Raw genomic sequence first — 16,124 nt, forward strand, 5'->3', positions numbered from 1 at the left:
GAAGACAAAGTAATCTCTCATTAAGGTGGCTGGTGGTTGATGGGGTGGGTTGTTGGTTTCTTCTGATTGCCCTTCTGTAAGTTGCCGCACTAGTAATGGATGCATGCCATGAACGCATTACTAATACAGACATGTTTTCTATAGTTGGTCAAATTATCCTACATCTGCGAAGTAGGAAACATGACTAAATTCCTGAAGAGGAAACACTCGAGCATACCAAGGAGAATTTAGCAGATATTTCAAGCCGCTCCTCTCATCTCCTCCACTATGAGGACAGCACGTATAACATGGCAGCACAAACATCAATTTCTGGCTTACAGTGAAAAGGAGGATGGATTTTTAGCCTTCTGGGATTCTTTCCTAATAAAATTCAGGCAAGAGCAAGGAACCTGAACAGCACTGGCATGGCACTACGTATATAAAGCAAGTGTAAGTTTATGACAATTCCTTCAAATGTGAACTGCTGTGTATTACTGCTGCCGCATGCTTTCTGCAAAATGCTGCTTATCCTGGAGTTCCCTGCCAGTTACTGCCTGAGAAGAAAACACACTTAAATTTGCACTGATTGATTATAGTTATAGAGATTAATGAGGATATTGGTGGGGATAAATGGCTTATTTCCAATTTAAACTCTGTATTGAATACCTAAAGTGTGTCATTTTAAGTAATGTATCCAACAATATGCAGCACATTGAGCATTGATCAGACTGGCCTAAGTGGATGGAAGCGGGGAAACATTTTTCTTTAAGCAGCTATTAACACTTAACAAACATATAGACTTGAACTGAGGGTTTGCTTTGAGTTAATTGAGGTCTGGCTGGTAATTACAACAGAGAGTTGATCTCTCGCAATCAGGGTTCCTAGTTCATTGGCACCACATTATAAAATCTTAGATGGATCAGCTCCTATGGCCAGTATTGACTCTTTTACTCTGGGTTAAAGCAACCATTCAGTCGTTGCCTTGCAAAAAAACCATTTGCAGAGCCAGTATCAAACACGGATATGCATTTAGATGAACTCAGATTGAGCAGTGTTATAAAAACGAACAAGACTGGTCAAAGAGGAAGAACAGATTACATAAAATACACATCTAGAACAAGAATCATTAGTAGATATTTCCTGGTAGGAGTAGACAAAAGAAATTCCTGCAAATGCCCCAAACACCCACCACCTTCCAAAAAAAAAAAAACAGAACCATTACAAACCATATAATGTCAGGCCTTTGAAGAGCTGATCATCCTGTGAAAAAAAAAAAAAAACACTGATGTGCACCATTTCAAAAAGTGCTGGAGCCCTGTGCTGAGTGCATGTAATTCACCACTTTCATCCACTGCATTTTGAATTATGTTTTCTCGAGACAAAGATTAAAAATTCAGATCATCTTGTCCAAAAGAATGTGAAATTAATTTTTTTTTTTTTTTTTTTTTTACAAATGAAAAAAAAAAAAGAAGATGAAGAAGAAGGCCTCTGGGGCCCCACTGTGGAGTTGTGCATCTGCATGAATATATACTGTAAGTATGCTGAGAAAATGAATCTTTCTGTGGCCTAATGAGCTAAATAAGAGCAGTAATTTAAGGTAAGTAGGCTGCAGCTCTGACTGAGAATCCAAAGATCAGCTTTATCATTCGGTGTGAAAGGCTTACAGAATTATACATATAGGAGGCAGAGACATGACCCAGATGCTGCCTGTTAAATTAATGAGCTAATAATGCCTTAAGTGCCTTAGCATTTGCAGCAGTAATTTGGAAACAGAGATATTCCACATTCAGGTAAAATATGGTGTTCGACTCTCGACTTACTTTGAGAACATAAATTACACCAATTTAATTGTTTTGATCTGGAAGCATCACAGGCTCTGAAAGTATGCCGTTCCTGTAACAAGACTCCACTGCACCACATACAGCAGTTTAGAAATAGCTTCACCTTTTCCCTCGAGACACGCGCTTAAATGTTAGCTGTTCTTCTTAAGCGCTCTTAAATCATAAGTCTGAGAGTCCTTAATTGTGATTGATGAACAATTAAGCCAAGGTGAATTTATGGTGAAAATAACATGTCAATGAAAGCAGCAGCGCACGGCACGGTACAGTATTGTGATGTTTCCTCTCAAAGACTGCGACTACTTGGCTTCCTTGCAGAGCATTCGCAAATGCCAAAAGCACAGTGGTAGGATGATGTTATTGACATGCAAATGTCTGGTAGCTGCAGAGAAGTGAGAAGTGCCAAAGTGTATTGTTGTGTGACAAGAAGAATTTCTGAATACAAAACGGAAAGCAGAGATATACACAAGTATGTTTGATACAGCAAAACCCAAAGCACGCATACTCACAGTACTGAAAAAAAAAAGAAAATAATGGACCTGTGAACATGGCGGTGGGGGTCCTATTTACAGAGGGAGCACAGGGTTACTGTAGCCTAATGACAGAAGATTAAATGAGGTCTGCACATGATGCCAGGAGTTTTATGGGAGCATAATTAAGTTTTGAAACAACCCGACAGTGATGTGCTTTTAACTAAAGGTCAACAGTAAACAGCAAGGTGAGCTTCACTTGATTACTATGTATATCACAACATCAAAAAAGATGCTGCTGCACTAATGAGGGGGTGACCTTCATCTTCAGCATAAACAAAGACCAAACGGACTAATACTGCTCCACATGGCCCCTATCAACCATTGATAAGAGGCGTGTAAGAAATTAATAGTGCTTTAATATTCAGAAGGACTATTTAACATAAAATCTTTGACATTTCAGAGACTGCCTGGTATTGCCTTCAATGCTTTCCGATTTGAAAAAGATCAAAAGAAGATGTGATGTACTTAGCATCAGGACAGCCTGAATACAGATGAATGAAAATGAAAACCTACAAAACATCAGAAAAAAAAAAATCCTGACGGCATTCCCTTCAATCCAGTAATAAATAATCAGCATTCTCACATGTAAATATGATTCGGGCATTTAAATCTTCATTCATCACATTATAGGCTTAATTATAGCTACATCCAGGTGAATTTAGAGGCGATGTAGACAGATTAGTGAGGTGATATCAATTCCTCTAATCCAGCACTATCACAGTCACTGGCTGCTTTCCCCATTGATCCCACGCAGGCCATAGTGCTGGACTTTAAACTACAATGAGGGCTGTATTTTCTCATCCAGGGACCATAAAAACTCAACATCAAAATAATTTTTAAAAACGATTTTATATCACATTTCAAACCATAAGAATCTCAAATGAAAAACAAAACAAAAAATCTTTAAAGTCAACAGAGACCTCCAGCCTCCAAATAATTATGGTAAACATTTGAAAGACATTCTGGATTTTTCCCACCAGTGTCTCTCCCAGTTGTCTTTTAGAAAGGCAGCTGTCTTCCACTGTTCATTGCATGTTCACATCGATATTGTATTATTAGTCAGTCTGGAGACTCCACACGATGATGAGCTCCGAGGGACATTTTAAATGACAGTGCCCTTTCTTAAAAGCAATAAACAATAGAGGCAACTATCTCTGTCTTGTTGCTAATACTGATCTGAATTCACTGAAAAAAAAGAGAAAAGAAGCGTATCTCAGGAGCGAGGCTGGTAAAACAGACTGCTACTATTCTAAAACAGAGGGGTTAGGGTTGGCTTGTGGACTGGGGGTGGGTGTGGATGAAGGATACATGCCTCAATATCACACGTGGAGGAGGGAACACTGTCCCCTGACAGCAGTCTTTTCAGCTAGCCCTGGCAGATATGTTTACTCTCTATTCACTATTTCTAATCCTGTCTGAAAGCCTAGCTTGAATGTCAGGCTCCTTCCTAAATTGGCTCGTGTTCTTAGTGATTGATTAAAAGTACTGTAACCCAGCTTTATCAGACTACCCTGAACTCTGCAGTTCTGCCAACTCTATTAGGTAATGCATCCTTTGTTATTGTACTTGTTGGTCTCACTGCCTGCCCGTCTTTGGGAAGTGCTCAGATCCATTCGCTGTGATGCAGAACACTCGGTCGTACCTGGCTCTGTGGTAGCACAGCAGCCTTCAGATCAAACAGGAGAACCGCCTTAAGCTCAAAATAATTTGACAATGTGACAAATGTGGCACCCTAATTCAATATAGCATTATTCAATGAAATTGGCTTAAATTTATCACAAGAGTCCAAAAAACAGCAGGCAGAGGGATATACTTAAAAAGCATTTCATAATCATCCAGTCCTTCTTTTCTAGCTTTTGACTGATACCATGGTGATACCAGAAACACGTCTCTGTCCCCGGACACTGAGCTAAACAATATGGCTATAATTCATGCTTTCTAATGCTGTAATATCCCCATGCCATTGCACACAGAGGAGAGGAGAGGAGAGGTTGCCCTGATATTACTGCTGACGCCTAAGTCCTAGACATTGTACTTAGAGTGTCTCCTGCAGGACATTATTCAAACACACACAGGCGCTACAAAGTCCATAAGACAAGAGTAGGCTAAACACATACGTCCTGAGATACAGCAGCTCACTGAGGGTACTCAAGGTTGCATTATAAGCTAGGATGTGGTATTTTAACCTCACCATATGTACTCTGAGGTAGAATATTTAAATTTAATGGAATAAAAAGATACAGAACAGACACTATGCATATGGTATGAATTAAAATCCCATTTGTGCACTTTAAGCAGAGTAGAAGACCACATTAATGAGTGCACGCTTAGAAGTAGGCCATGTCCAAACACTGCAGGCAAATTTGGCCTCGGGTTGTCTGCACTTCCTCAAAAACTGCACCAAACACACACTGCATGCTGAATCTCTCTTCCTATTCTGTGCCTACTCTGCACCAAAGAAGCCCAGAGCAATGACAGCATAGACTGTAGCTACTGTACAGGAGCCCATACAGTATCTACATGTTGATCACACATCTGCACCGATTTCCAAATAATTTTTTCCTTATAAATTGAACTCACCTTGATCTGCCTCTTTTTTTTTTTTACCCCTTTTCTTCTTTTATTTTTTTTTTTCTGTTTTTCAGTTAAAACAGATATAAACATCCTTTCCTGTTCCATGTTTCATTAGCAACCTAAGGGGAAAAAAAGATTTTCTTTTAACATCTGGATGTAAGCTAGCTCGAATGAGAAGTCATATCAGATCAGATCCCGCTACATCAAATGAGACTGGAGGGCACATTATTTATTCATTTCACTGCTGACATCCAAACCATGCCCTAAACGGTGACACTTTGAAAACTATTCCTCTGTGCCTGAACTGCACCGATACGAGTGCAACTAGCAGGGGCTCGCAGAGGGAAGGGGGTTTTATGTTCCTTTTAGCAGGCATGAATGTAGAGGAGACAGAACAACGAGGCCATTGTTGTTTTCTAGCTCAAGAGCCTTGGAGCTTCTGCGAGGAGCAAACACAACAATGAAAGTGCCTCCATGGCTGCTGTAAAATTTCATGTGACTACAAGGCCTTCCCGCAATTTTCATAGACACTAAAAGCAGAGCCCTTAGGACCAAAATGGCATGTCAACTGTTACCAATACTTACCCCCGCGGTGAACAGAAACTCTGAACACTTGTCTATGTAGGGAAATCTAAGTGTGGGTTTATGTGTGGGGTGATTTTGTTTTGTCTTTTTTTTTTTTTTTAGCAAAACTGGTTGCAAAAATGGTGTGGAAGAATAATAGGGGAATTTTTACTCTAGCTTTTATTCAAAATTGCTTCTATGTCAGCGCAAAAAGGCAAAGCTTTAAGTTTACAGGAACAAAAGTGTTTGTTGTTACAATTAATGCTCCTTTCTTACTCCGTGCTAGACTTCTGCATTACATAATTCACCACTCACTTTTTATAGAATTAAAAAAAAAATATATATATATATATATATATATATATATATATATATATATATATATATATATATATATAAACTGCATGATTGCCCTTTACCTCCAGAGGTTAGTATCGCCAACTTGGTATGCAGACATGCTCCAAGAAAGAAATCCACGTGATGGATACAAAGAAAAGGTTTTCAGACGAGAGGAGAGCCTCCTCTGTGTAGGATTAAACGCTTTAGATGTAATGATGAGAGAGGCCCTGTTTTTATTTGTTTTCAAAAGGCATTTTGCTCTTAATGGAATAGCATCTGCGTTCCGTCTCTGGAGGATACAAATGCTCATCAAAAACCTGGCTTTGTCAAACAATCCATAAACTCTTAATACCACGTAGCAATAGATAGTTGCTAGACAGGTTCCGCACAAGAGCAAAAAAAAAAAAAAATCAATGACAAGTTATACCAATTTATAGTGTCATTATAGTGTAAAAGGTTTTATATATTTATACTCTTTTGCTCTGTGATTCCAGACCATTAAGGGACTGCTCATGTTTTGGGAAGTTCCAGCTCAGAATTCCTTGGTGGGATTCTCGCTCTTCCTATCAATATCTGAGGCGGTGGCTGCCAGAAGATTTGGTGGCACTCGATGCCCAGGGCTGTAAATCTGGGCCAGGGGTTGTGTGGGATGCTCAGATAAATGGGTTGGGCTTTGTTTTATTGTAACACTGCTTGTCTTAACTTTGTGTGTCTACCAGGGATTTAGAAAATGTGCTACTGTCCTTGGGCCTCTCTTTGCAACAGCAGCTCTGAGTCGGGTTTGAGTCAGCCCTGGTGCCCCCAGATTACATAAATATCCTCTATAAGCCATTCACTACTACATCCGTGCTCTACTGTTTTGGTTGCTTTTTTTTTTTTTTTTTTTTTTTTTTATCTCCAGCAGCATTTTGTTTTTGCATGGGTACGGGGTGCAAGTTTCAGATTAAAAGGGAAACATAGGCTCCTCGTTTAACCCAATTCGACGAGTCCTTTCACACTGCGTTGAGCAATTAAATGCAAAGAGTAAACATTTCCTGAGTGAAGGATATTCTGCTTTCAAGTTGTCTTCTCTGGACCTTTGCTAATGGACTTGACTAGAGAGACCTTTACATGTGATGCAGCTGTTTGTCATCTGTGTGCAGCTAAGCATCAATATAAAGGAAAAGTGGGCCATGGAGACACAAAGCACAATTATCCCTGAGGAAATATGTCACATTTCCAACGTCCTTTGTGATAGGGTTTCTTTATTCGTTCTTCTTTCAAAAAGCACAGTGGGAAACAAAGGCAAAGATATGGCTTATTAGGTCAGTTCTGGGTTTTTTTTGTTTTTTTTTTTTACTGATCAGGGATCTGCTGGATAAATCACATGGGTATCATTAGAATCAACCCTGAGGAGTCTCCAGCTGCAGTGTGCAAGTGTGTGTTCAGGATGGCTCATGACTTTCCGGTGTTTTTTTTTTTTTCCAACATCCAATCAAGTAAAATGATGTGTAGCAGTTTGGCAGCCCTCCTGAAATACATCTGTACTCTTGCAGAGTTCTGATGCCTTTTGCACTGTAAAATACACACTTCTTCATTTAAATAATTTATTTCCGAAGTAGACTTAGGCGACAGCTCGGTCATACAAATCAAGACGAGGCTCAAAGAATGTAAACTCAATATCCTGCCTGCTTGTTATCTTTCAGCAGCATTAGCAAATAACTCTATTGGACACCCCATTAGTTAACATATTACTGGGTGCCAGGCATCCAAAAAACTTCAACAATAAATGCATATTGTCACCGCTTGCTTTGGAGTTCGAGCTCGTGCCGAATTTTAAATGCAGAAAATTTGTGTGAAGCAGGTTCGGATTCAAAGAGGATGTGATTAAAGAGAATATGGGATGAGAATGCCAGTAAATTTTGGGCTGTCAGAAAACATTGAATCATTTAGAAAGTTTCAACATGGCGTGGAGATCCGCCTCAATCAAAAAGAAATCTTCAAATAAAAGACGGAATGAAGAAAAACTCCAGGATACAATTGACTAGTATTTGTATTCTGCTTGTTGTTTGTGTACTTGCGTTAAAAAAAATAAAATAAAAAAATTATAGCAAAGCTGTAGTCGTCCGCTGCATGAATAAAACAAACGTGACAGATTTTTGTTTGACTGGCTTTCTCCAGCCCAAAGCTCACTTGTCGAAAGGCTTATCCAGGCTTATCTTTCTCCACCCTAGCCATTTTCCTCTTGTTTCTTTTCAATCTCACCTCTTCCTTCTGTCCTTGTTCTTATCCTCTCTGATCCCCTCTCCATTCCTGCTACTCTCAGAGAACCATTTCTATCCAACAGTATCATTTCACTCTTCAGCTTCAGGACTGAACTGCCCACCACTATTATGTCATTCAACACCTGTACTTAAACCGGGCTGAAATTCACGGTGAGCCCAGGGCAACGAAACTACGAGAGAAACTCCAGCTCTGGAGTCTCTTGTCCCAAATCCACCTTCCTGCCGTAACGACTCGAGAGACAAAACACAAGTGTGACTCTTCAGGTACGCACTGGACAATAAACCCGCGAGGCTCTATTTGCTTTTAGCTCATGAAAATACAGTATGTCAACAGTCAAGGTTCAAATAGCAACCCACGTATTTAGAGCTTTCTGCAAATAATATGCGATTATGGGCTTTTGGAACACATAATTTGGGCCATTTTAGCAAAACCCTCAAATCTGTGCTACTTAAAGGCTCAGAAAAGCGCCTCGAGGATTCCTCCCTAGTCTTATGTGCTCACCCACATCACCATACTCCCCAGAAACTAAACTTTTTCTCTTTTTTTTTTATTTCTAGATTAAAAACCTCAAACCAAGAAACTCATCAAAATCCTGAGCTCCTCCCCTCAGCCTCACTTTTTCACTCAAACTATTGTCATAGTGACCTACAGCCACCAATTCATCACAGCTGCCATCTTGGGGGAGTAAGTTGCGAGGCTATTTCTGTAATGACCCAGATTCTCAGGTAAATCTGGATCCATATCATTGTAATGAGCAGCGGCAAATCAAAAGAGAACACATTAGGTCACAGAAACTATTTTCCTATTTATGTCCATTTAGTTTCACAGGATATTTGAAATAATCAGTTAGGTAAATGTTGTATTATTTAAACTTTAAGACCCATGAAAAGTGTGCATCTTGTATTGAAAACACAATCAATGCCAGAGAAAATTCCCTAGCCTAATTTCCTTTCTTGGTAATTTTTGTCAGATTAATATCAAGTCAATTTCCTGGAGCCTGTTCTTACGCAGAGTGATGGCATGTTGATGGTATCATTGGAAGAAAGCTATAATTGTGGAGGATGGCTCCTTTTGGGAGAAATATGGGCACAGATGGGCCCTGAGCTTGATAGAGGAATTTCTCTGAAAGGGAAAGGATATCGGAAAGCATTGCCAAGCTGGCAAGAGATATAAATAGACGACAGCGAGGAGCAGGTCTACATGTAAATACCAAAATAAACCAGTCCCAAAGTAGGTGCCATCCTATTAAGGTAGAGGCTTTGCAATGTCATTAAGGCAAATTTACAAAGCTTTCATGCTCTATAATTCTGCATTATTAAGCGAATCTGATTGAATCTGATCTGTATGCTTACTACTTAATATATATAGTGGTTTATGCTTCTAAATGCTACAATGGTATTTGTACTGCATTTTATGCATTTATTCAATGCTACACTATTATATTTATATGAATTTACATTTACATATAAATGTTATTTATTCATTTATTCTTTGAACCGTTACACTACATTGCACAACAACTAGGCCAAAACACAGTGGACTCCCATCAAAAAGATAGTACAGAAACAAGCACTCACTCACTCACATTCACACCTACAGGCAATTCAGTCTGCAGTCAACTTGATGGGGAGGAAATGCGAGCACAAGTAAAGGCACAGACACAGTTTCCACTGAAGGCACAAAGGACCCGCGATCACTACTGTTTTGGGGGAATTTGGGGGGTTTTAAAGATCTAAGGAAGAGCTTTACGCACACATTACAAATTTGATAACCTGCTCTGGATTTTCTTTCAGAATGATGATTCTAAAACAGATGATTTGGGCATACATATGAACATTATAAACAAATGCTAAATTTAGGTTTTTTCTTGGTTACATTATGTCTACAAACTGCACAGGGACAAAACAAAAGCCCACACATAACATTCAACTGGCCTTAAGACTCCTCAGTGTCCAGAATGGTGAAATGAATAGTAAAAAATGAAACAGTCACTGAACAACTCACATCTGTACCTAATGCCTTTTTCTGCATACCATTAGAGGTGAAAAGTCTGGTGTCCAGATTAAAACACACACACACACGCACACACACAAACACACACACAACGTGTCTACATTATTTAAATGTTGTCTTCAGATATGAAGAAATAAGGGAGATGGAGCAGCATGACGCTGGTGCTGCACTTAATGTCAACATTTTGCTAAATCTCAAACACAATTTAAAAAAAAAAAAACTTCAATATTTGTTTGCCAGAGTAACAGATGTACAGTATCAGTTTTTGTGCAAGTAAAACAGACAAAAGCCGATGGAAAGAGGAGCATAAAGGAAAGATTGTACTAAAGAATATAAAGCAACTGTAACTGTAAACCTACTTGTAGAACAGAGATCTGTGAGCATATGATGGCTGAACAGTTGCAATGGAAAGTTTGTGCGTGCTGGAGTACGCGCACAGGGGAGAGAGACAGGAAGGATCTCTATTAATCTCTTGCATTACTGCAGTCATTTCCACTCTCTTCATCACTAGAGCATGTGCTCTGTGAGATTTAAAATATTTAAATCTGTAATCTGTCAGCATTATGAGGTTAACACACACCCGCAAGACTGGTGTCCTATCTGTCACTATGCTTTCCACCTCACACGGCCTCACATACATCACCAGAACCTGACATGGCCTTTTGTAGTCCTGACTGGAAAAGACTTGAACAGCGTCTGTTCCTCAACAGCGGAACAGACATGCTGCCGAACCCTAGAGAAAAATTACAGGAAATGCGTGCAGATGAAAAAAAACAAAAAAAACAAGCTGCAGCACTGTGAAGTGCAAAGAAGCCTCTAATTGTTTCCCCAGTGTATGTGACCCAGTGACTCTGGAGGAGCTCTTTCTTGTTCTTTTACTACGGGCGAACCAGCATTCATTATTGATTTGGTGGCACAAACTCATAGTCTCACACAACGTGGTCTTATGAGTGGGCCTAAGTGTTCTGTCACTTTGGCGCACAATTACATTAAAGAAACACTAATACACCTTTTTTCACCTGGCCTGCACGTGGTGCTTTATTTTCCTAAAACTCTGAATTAATAACCAAGAGTGAATAAATTGAATGGGATTAAGCCTGAACGACAGTGACCCATATATGAATATTAGGTTGATGGAAGACACTCCAACGTAGCCCATTTAGCCAGCTCCATGTCATGTCTTCATACGACAGGCTTTTACTAAGCTCCTTAAGAGCCTGCCCCAGGGGATCTATGGTAGGCTGGAGGTACTGACTCAGGCCTTATCTCCACTAATTTACCCCATGAATTAGACGGGCCCGTGTTTCTGTGTACTGCCAGACCCACACAATACTCACTCCGTGTTAAGAAAATGAGGAGAGAAAGGGGCTTAGTGATTGCTTAGTTGGATAAGAAGCTGAGGAATTGACGGAGGAAAGGCACACTCTGCCACTTAAACTTTACCTGGACAGTAACATTCATCCCGTGGGATTAAAACGTGTTGACTCCCTGTCACTTGTCTCTGTATTTGCAGGGTGGATTAGGTAAAATAAAATGCGATTTAAATCATAAGGATTAAGGTGACTTTTTGAAAACAAACAGGCAGGGTTTCACCCCTGTCAAGCAAAATGCACAGAAAGAAAGACTATTTCTTTGTTCATTTCAGACCTGCCTTAAATATTATGATGGTTGACAGATATTTTAAATTTTAAATGAGCTGGCAAGCTTCATATGCGGTCTTTAAAAGGGCTGTATGACTCAGTAGTCAAAGCCACAGAAATCTATACATACATCTGAACTGTAGCTGGTATGCCGTACATGCAGCGAGCATGCAAATCACAGTCGAGAGTCCACAAATAAACGCAACAGATTCACAAAGTAAAGTCAGTGAAATGTAAAACATGCACTGCTTCAGTGGGTTGAGTCTTGTATGCCACAGCAAAAAAAAAAAAAAAAAAAGGTCATTTATGTTTGCATGTTACACATGAATTAAACGAATTGAACTTTATGTAAGCTTACATAAGCTTAAAGCGCAACTTTGAATTTCCATATCATGATCGTCTCCCGCGCCCGTCTCCTGCTGTCTCTCTCTCTCCACGTGACGCATTTTTTAAAAAAGTCTCACTTAAAAGGGAAAACAATCAAAAACAGCTCCTTGCTGCGGCTGCTGCAGCAAGGAGCTGTTCAGCTGTCCCTGATTATAGCTCAGTAGGCTTCGTCCTTGGTCTCTGTGTTATTGAGAGTAAATTGACTAATTAATAAATAATTAATAAGTAGATAACTTCTGGCAGAGAGTGAGTGGAGACATACTGTGTGACATCTGCTTTGTAGTTAGAATGGTGATGTCCAAAAGAATCTTGTTTACTAAGCAGACATTGGTCTTTGGCAGGGAAACCTGTTAGTCAGGGGAGATGTTTTTTGGGCCATGAACAATGTAATATCTCAGTTAAATATGTTATGTGCACAAGACTTGAGGCATGTCTTTGTGCCTCAGGCCAAAAACCATTTTGTTAGTCTAACAAACACTTTTTCATCTTTTCACTGATTTAATAAATATGTCTTATTCATGATTGAAATGATGGCGGCACAGCTGTATAGGGCATTGATTGCTGCTTGTTTTTTACTAATATTTAATTTAAAAAAAAATCAGAGTGTTTTGCAGCAATTCAGTCATAAAGGGTGTGATTTAATGATGATGAAGGCGCATCCTTCTGAGCAAATCCGAAGAGACAAGTTGATCCTCCTACATTAGTCACTGTACATCCATGTCTGCGAAGGGCAGAGAAGGAGCTCCGATGACACGTCGTGAGGCAGTTTCACTTGGTTTTAGAAGATTTGAGCTCTTTTTCAGAGGTCTCTGCACCGCAGCCATTGTGAGAGACAATTAAGACCCTGCACGACTCAGAATCATTTACATTTTAAGTAGCAATAACCTAAAAACTAAATCTGCTCTGTAGACGAGTCTCAAGAAGTCAAACAAGTCTGTAAACTTTATGTCTGTTTGGTACAACTTCAAGAGCAGCAGTCGAGTCAATCCAACTGTGTTGCTTGCTTGGTAATGTGCTAATAAGCTAATCTGTTTTAAATTCAAAAACATCACACCACCCTTCTTCCTTTTGCTTTGAATGATGTTGCAATGTTGTGAGAACGGTGCTAGAACAATGACAGGTCTTTCCTTGGCTGCGGGATAAACAGTGATAGGACATATTTTCAGAAGGTCAGAGGTATCCATTTGGGAAATTATTCAGCTCCTGCTCCTGCTGCTTCAAGACAACACGTCAAACGCAATGAAGAATATTAGAAAACACAAATAACCTTCCACAGCCTTCCTTATATGTGCAACAACACACCGCTGCATATACTCGGAGGCACACATGTGCTTGCACACCTCTGTCCATGTGTCTGGATGAGAAAGCAATAAGGAGCGCATGCTTAAAGAGAAACTGAAGGCTAAGGAACATGAGGCCTCTCGGGCCAGAGACCAATGAGCGGCTCATCCATGTTAAGTCAGGCCAAGACACACTCAGGTGTATTCACGTTAGGTCAGCACGAAGCCTCGCTGACCTTTGCAGTAGACAGAGAGTCTCATGGAGCTTTTCTTGAGCAGCCCTGAGACTCACGGGGTAAACAACAGACTCAATGCAGTGTGTGTGTGTGTGCGTGTGTGCATGTGCTTGTCTACAGGAGTGTGTCAGCATGTGTGCCTGTCAGTGATCACATGTTGACCGCTTCACGATGGCCCAACCCTTCCAGTGTAATCTGTCTAGCAAATGAACACACTGGGCGAGCAGCGTTCTCTGTAATTACTCTCCAACGGCTGAAACCCGAAAGCTCCGTTTTTGTTGTAAATTAAGCTGCCACGATTGTTACACAGCTCAAGTACATCCCAGAAAAAATATTCAGAGAAGGGGGTGAAGAATGGATATTAAAACAGCAGGGAACTTGAAAAATAGCACTTTGCTTGACTGGAATGCAAACACTGAAGGGTCAGAAAGAGAATTCACAAACAGCAGCTGCAGCAACGGCATGCATAATTGTTTGCATGATATTGAAGAGCCACGTCCAATATAGACAAACAGTTTTCCTGCAAATCAAAACTGAATTCGAGGAGTCCGACTCAAATTTCATGAGGTGTTTTTTTTTTTAATATGTGTGCAACAAAAACTAGGATTCCTACGTGATTATCACCCATTAGGGTCTTCTTTAATCAATAGCTGGTTTGCATGCCAAATAAAAGGCTGAATCACTTCCTAAATGTTTAGGTTTCAGGGACACATTGGTTATTCAACTAATCACCATGACAACTCCTGCTTGACATTTCCACTTCCTCCTCTTTCTGGAATTCGACTCTCTCTCTCTTAATTATTCTTTTTGCCACTTATAACAACCAGACTATTTATTTATAGCATATTTCCTACGCCATGTGTCCAGGAATTTCACATTGTATAAGGAAAGAGACCTGTGTGGCCTCCAAGATCACTATACTACTTTACACACGATATACGTTCTTCTTTGCAGCAATATTTTTACAGCTTTTATAGGTATTACTTTTTACATGTTTTTATGTTAGAGTTGCAAAATGAGACAAAAAAAAATTAAATATATGACTAAAAATAAGTGATGAGTGGGAATCAGAATAAAATATACATTCACCACAATAATAAGACGTTATTTCGAGCTGAATCTGTCACGACGAGCAATACCCTTAAATAGCCAGGAAAACTCACACTGAAGCTTCTATAAATGCTGATACTGAGCTAGCAATCGAATCATCCACAAACCAATTAGGAGAAAATGTTATAAAAAGGAATAGGAAACTGGGGATCCCCATGTATCCCCATGGCAGATCATCCTGCTCCTCCTCATACCAGATGGAGGTCTATAGCCTGGTATAAACTGGTCCCACTCACATTCAGAAATCTTAGATCAGATTTCATCCTGAGCAATTCAGTGATTCTTTGTTAAATGAATCTTAAAGTTCAGAGCTCGCTGTTTTTTGTTTTCTGCACAAACGTAAGTCATTTGGCATTTTCGTTTTTGCTACAGGATGAGCGATGACACCGAGCTTGCGCCCATCACGCGCACAAGATGTCTTTATGCCCAAGTAACAAGTGCTCTGGACGTCTATCACAAGCATTTATTTTCTGCATTGACGTTTGCCGTGCAGTCGTATTACAACATGCTGCATATGCCACTGTGAGGAAAAGACACACACACTGTTAGCAGCATCCAAATCCCTGCCTCTATTAAGACTCGGGGCAGTCCGTGCAACTCACAAAATCCAAATGCGTTTTGGAAGTATACGTGCCTCCGTGCCGGGTTAGAGGGCTGCGTCGATGTGGCGTTACAAAATAACTCCCACTCTTAATCTTCTCCACACGCACGCACAATAAATAAATTAAAAAATAGAAGAAAAAATAGAAGCTTAAGTCGTATAATTTAAATCCAAGTATCCCGATGTACCCTGTTTCCCCTTGCATCTTCCTAAGTCGCTCAGAAAGCAGACAGCCTTAGAATCTTCCCCCAGTTGCTCATCAAGTCTCATGAAATGACTCACCTGCCTTGTCGAGATCTAAATCCCCCCATGCCTTTCTGGAAATAAAAAGCCGGGACAATGTGTCACTGTTCCGGGGTCTTCACTTGCAGTCGACTCTCTGTACTCCAAATATCCGTATAGTCTGCGCACTGCTTATATGTTTCTCGGGAATGACCTTCCTGTGAAACGATAACGGCTCTCATCATCCTCACTCCGCTGTCATATTAATGGATTTCTCCCACGTTTTTTTTTTTTTTTCAATTAATTATTTTTTTTTTTTCCTGCGGGAAGTCTCCTCCTAGTCCTGGTGCGTTTTTGCTGCTTTTGCCTTGACTCTTGAGCTCAACACGAGCTTCGCGGGGACGCGCGGCGCTATCCCGTATGAATATTCGGGAGCGCCGATTGGAGATGGAGAACAGAGTTACTAGGTAACCAAGGGCACACGCATCATACATGAAAAGGAGCAGACGGTTTATGCCTTCCAACTATTCGCTACCTTCTTTG

At 40.1% G+C, this 16,124-nt stretch overlaps 1 protein-coding gene across 1 annotated transcript in view; it reads right to left on the reverse strand.

The window, feature by feature from the left end:
- Positions 1 to 15,823, reverse strand: part of nlgn3a (neuroligin 3a) — a 138,411-nt gene extending 122,588 nt beyond the window's left edge. Inside the window, 1 exon segment of the mRNA XM_030739110.1 lies at positions 15,642 to 15,823. The gene's annotated coding sequence lies outside the window, so the exon portion shown is untranslated.
- Positions 15,824 to 16,124: the final 301 nt, after the last annotated feature.

This window comes from Archocentrus centrarchus, chromosome 10, assembly GCF_007364275.1.
Source record: "Archocentrus centrarchus isolate MPI-CPG fArcCen1 chromosome 10, fArcCen1, whole genome shotgun sequence".
In the NCBI taxonomy this organism is placed as follows: Eukaryota; Metazoa; Chordata; class Actinopteri; order Cichliformes; family Cichlidae; genus Archocentrus; species Archocentrus centrarchus.